This window comes from Mus pahari, chromosome X (genome assembly GCF_900095145.1).
Source record: "Mus pahari chromosome X, PAHARI_EIJ_v1.1, whole genome shotgun sequence".
Lineage (NCBI taxonomy): Eukaryota > Metazoa > Chordata > Mammalia > Rodentia > Muridae > Mus > Mus pahari.
Genome location: NC_034613.1, coordinates 122,684,781 through 122,690,086, shown reverse-complemented (window position 1 = coordinate 122,690,086; position 5,306 = coordinate 122,684,781).

Sequence of the window (5,306 nt, the reverse complement as noted above, 5' to 3'; positions counted from 1 at the left end):
ACAATACATAAGAAAACCATATCACAATATTTGGGATTATTCCAAGAAGTGTTGGTGTGCCATTCAGCACCAACCTTTATAACTCAGCCCAACATCCATTGCCTTAACTTTATGATCTCAGTCAATGAAAAGAATTTGACAAAAATCTATTCGTAAAAACTGTCCAGCCTAGCAGGTCATGAGACTGTGGCAGGAGAGTGACACAGGGGTGTTATCAATTCAAGTTCTGCTTGGTCGATTTAGCAAGACACTGCTTTAAAATAAAAATAAGTAAAAAGAGAGCTGGGGGAGTATCTCAGTGTAAGTGCAAAGAGAAGGTAAGAGAACATATTGTGTCATCAGATGTAGGAGTCTAGCGTGTGGGAGACTCAAGGGTCAAACCGTAGTGTCTCTAAATAATAGATAACAAACAAACAAACAGATAAATAAATGAATGAATAAATAAATATACTAATCAATAAAAACGACCAAAGAAGTCCATTTTTCTTTTCTTTTCAGACCCCAGAAGGGGTTTCTCTGTGTAGTGCTGGCTCTCCTGGAACTTGCTTTGTAGCTCAGAATTAGTTCTACCTTCCTCTGCCTCTTGAGTGTTGGGATTAAAGGTGTGCATTGCCATCAACCAGCCTGAAGACCGTTTTTCAATAGACAAAGACTAGCTATGAAATATGTATAGAATCTATAATATTAATGGTGATTATTTTTACTCTATTATGGTTTGAATTTATACCCCCAAATGTGATGGTAACTTAATCTCAAACACAAAAACTGTTTGGAGGTAAGGTCTTATTTTCTAAGTCATGATGACTCCAACCTGTTGAATAGCATAACAATAATAAAAGGGCTTTAAGGTGGCAAATTTGATTTCTTTTTTTTACAATTTATTTCTATTCACATTACATCCCAATCACAGTGTCCCTTTCTCCTGCCCTTATAACTCCCTCTCCCAACTCCCCCTCCCCTGCACACACACACCTTGGGTACCGCTCAAGCCTGCCTTCTTGTCCCAGCAGGACTAAGCACTTCCTCTTCCCAACCAGGCAGTCCAGTTAGGAGAAGGGGATTCAGTGGCATGCAACTGAGTCAGAGACAGCTCCTGCTCCAGTTGTTAGGGGACCCACATGAAGACTAAGCTGCACATCTGCTACCAATGTATGTGGGGCCTAGCCCCAACCCCTGACTGCTCTTTGGTTGATGGTTCAGTTCCTATGGGACCCTATGGGCCCAAGTTGTTGACTTTGTAGGTCTTCTTGTGGTGTCCTTGAACCCACTGGCTTGCTCAATCCTGTTGTCTGCTCTTTCACAAGACTCAAAAACTCTATCTGTAGTTTGGCTGTGGGTTTCTACATCTATTTCTATCAGTTGTTCGCTGATTCCTCTCAGGAGACAGTTATGCTAGGTTCCTGTCATATGTGTTTTTCTGGGTTTCTGTTACCTCAGTTAGGATGATATTCTCAAGTTTCATCCATTTACCTGAAAAATTCGTTATGTCTTTGTTTTTAATAGCCAAATAGTACTTCATTATGTAGATGTACCACATTTTCTTATTTTTCAGTTGAGGGACATCTTGATTGTTTCCAGTTTCTGGCTATTATGAATAAAGCTGCTGTTATGAACATAGTTGAGCAAACATCCCTGTGGTATAGTGGAGTGTCTTTTGGTTATATGCCCCGGACTGGTATATCTGGGTCTCGAGGTAGAACTATTCCCAATTTTCTGAGAAACCACCAAATTGATTTCCAAAGTAGTTGTACAAGTTTGTGATCCCACCAGCAATGGCAGTGTTCCTCTTTCTCCACATCCTTGTCAGCATGTGCTGCCACTTGAGTTTTTTATCTTAGCCATTTTGATTGGTGTAAGGTGGAATCTCAGGGTCATTTTTATTTACATTTCTATGTTGAGTAAGGATGTTAAAGATTTCTTTAAATGCTTCCTGGCCATTCAAGATTCGTCTATTGAGAATTCTGTGTTTAGCTCTGTACTCCATTTTTTGTTTTTTGTTTTTTGAGACAGGGTTTCTCTGTATAGCCCTGGCTGTCCTGGAACTGACTTTGTAGACCAGGCTGGCCTCAAACTCAGAAATCCACCTGCCTCTGACTCCCAAGTGCTGGGATTAAAGGCACGTGCAACCACGCGCGGCTTGCAGTTTTCTATTGTAACTGTACAGCATAGACTAAAGCAGCCTCTATGATCTGGGGTAAAGTTGATGTGTCTAGACTTAAGCACTTCTATTTAACATTACACTAAGTACTCTGGCTGGTGGAATTGAGCAAGATAAGGAAATAGCCCACATTTGAAGTCTCTAATCGGACGATAGTGCAGAACAACTTGAATATCTGATTGAGTCCATTAAGAAGCTATGAGAACTGATAAGTGACTTTATTAAGTTTGTTGGCTATGCAATGAATGCACAAATACCAGTTATATTTTATTTTATTTTTTGAGTAAATATATTTTTTATTATTATTATTATTTTCTTTATTTACATTTCAAATGCTATCCCGAAAGTTCCCTATACCCCCCCACACCCCTGCTCCCCACCTACCCACTCCCACTTCTTGGCCCTGGCCTTCCCCTGTGCTGGGGCATATAAAGTTTGCAAGACCAAGGGGCCTCTCTTCCCAATGATGGCCGACTAGGCCATCTTCTGTTACATATGCATCTAGAGACACGAGCTCAGGGGGTACTGGTTAGTTCATATTGTTGTTCCACCTACAGGGTTGCATCCCCCTTCAGCTCCTTGGGTACTTTCTCTAGCTCCTCCATTGGGGGCCCTGTGTTCCATCCAATAGCTGACTGTGAGCATCCACTTCTGTGTTTGCCAGGCACTGGCATAGCCTCACAAGAGGCCGCTATATCAGGGTCCCTTCAGCAGAATCTTGCTGGTATGTGCATTAGTATCTGGGTTTGGTGGCTGATGATGGGATGGATCCCTGGGTGGGGTAGTCCCTGGATAGTCCATCCTTTCATCTTAGTTCTAAATTTTGTCTTTGTATCTATGTCCTTTCATGGGTCAGTTATACTTTTATATATTATTCACAATGAACAGAAAAGAATTTAACTTTAAGAATCAATATAATTTCGAATATCACTTAGGATTCAAAACCACCTAAAGGTACTTAGGGACAAATAGAGATAAAACTGACAAAATACTTGCACATGAGTCTGATCCCTGGAAGCCACGTAAAGTAGGAGAAATCCAACCCCACAAAATCGTTCCTTTACCTACACATGTATGGCAGTGCATATGTGTCCTCATTACATCATAAACACACACACACACACACAATTATGTTAATCATTAATTAATAAAGAGGTACAACACCTGCATACTAAAAATCAGAATAAAAATAAAATAAAATATGGAAAAATAATAAATTAATGGAGTAATGACACCCAGTAAGAGAGTTTATATTGCTAAAATGTTAATTGTCCTGAAATAGGTTTGCAATTCAGTTTCAGTAAAAATATCAGTTTGCTTTTGTTTTGTAGTTTGCTTTGATTTTTAACAGAAGTAGACAGTCTGACTATTATATGAGTGGGAAAATACAAAGGATTTATACTATGCCTAAGCATTCTTTTTTTTTTAAAAAAATTAATTAATTAATTAATTAATTTCATGTATGTGATTACACATACATGACAGCTGCTGTCTTCAGACACACCAGAAGAGAGCATTGGACCCCGTTACAGATGGTTGTGAGCCACCATGTGGTTGCTGGGAATTGAACTCAGGACCCCTGGAAGAGCAGTCAGTGCTCTTAACCACTGAGCCATCTTTCTAGTCTGGCCTAAGCATTCTGAAAAGTACAAGTTCAGGGAATATTATTACCTGATTCTACACCTTGTCATAAAACTACAGTAATCAAGATGGCATTGGTATCAAGATAGACACATAGATCAGTGCAAATGAGTCATTCATTTTAAGAAATATTTAAAGGATTTCTAAATTACTGTTATTTCTTTGTGTGTGTGACCCCAGGAAGTTTTTTATGGGTGCTTACAAGATCACAGGTCAGCAGTTATTTATAGGAGCATGTGCAACTTACTAGTAGCTACATAACTGAAGAAAATGTCTTTCATCAGTAACCATTAAGTATCTTAGGTCCTTAGAGAGAGGTGGGTCAGGGTAAGACCCTATACCCTCCATTAAAGAATGTTGGCAGGAGGGGTCATGGTGAGATTGGACATGTGAGTGGGGGACTGAGAGGAAAGGGGGCACTGCAATCACACTGTAAAGTGAATGTGTGTGTGTGTGTGTGTGTGTGTGTGTGTGTGTGTGTATGTATGTATGTTAGCAGGCCCAGTTTTGTGCAGATAACCACAGTTGCTCAGAGGCCATGTGTGAAATGTGTGAAATGTGTGAAATGGTCATGTTGCTCCTGGAAGACAGGTTTTTTCATCCTTCTACCCAGGACACTGTAGTTTTACAAAGGTGCAAATGCAATTCAACAGGAAAAAAATTGTCTTTTTGCCAAAGCTGCTGAAGCAAGAGACTATCCACATGCAAACAAATAAGCTTAATCAAAAACACCTACCCTACATCATATTCGACAAAAATGATCTCAAAAGAATCATATTAATGTGTGAATATGTTTAAATTAAAACTGCTTTTTGCAGAAAATGTTATGGGAAAAAATTGTGACCTTTCTTTAGAGAGTACACTCTTTTATAAAAGGATTTGTGTTTTACGTGTGTCAGATTTCTGTCTCTGCACCATGTGCAATTACAGCCTGTTCAGGTCAGAAGATGACATCAAATCCCTTGGAACAGGAGCTTCAGACTGTGAGCCTCCATGTGGGTTCTGAGAATGAAATCTGGGTCCTCTGGCCAGTACTTTTAACCACTGAGCAATCTCTCCAGCTCCAAGAGCACACTTTTAACCTAGTGCCACAAACAAAACCCATAAATCACGAAAGAAGGGTCTGGTGAGATGGTTCATAGGGTGCTGTCAAGCTTGATGCTTTGAATTCCATTCCCAGGATCCTCCTGGCGAAAAAATTGAGACTGGCAATTTGTCCTTTGATCTCTATACATGTGCTGTAACAATAAGCAAGCACACATGTGTATGCATGCATACACACATACAAATAACACACACATACACACACACACACACACACATACAGACTGAGCTAAATAATGAGACCATCTCTCAAAAATATGGTAAAATAGTAAAAAAAAAATACAAATATGCTCTTTAAAATATATTCATTTTAAAAGGTTTCTTTTGATACATATTTTAAAGATTTATTTATTTTATGTATATGAATATGTTGTCACTGACACACCTGAAGAGGACATTAGAT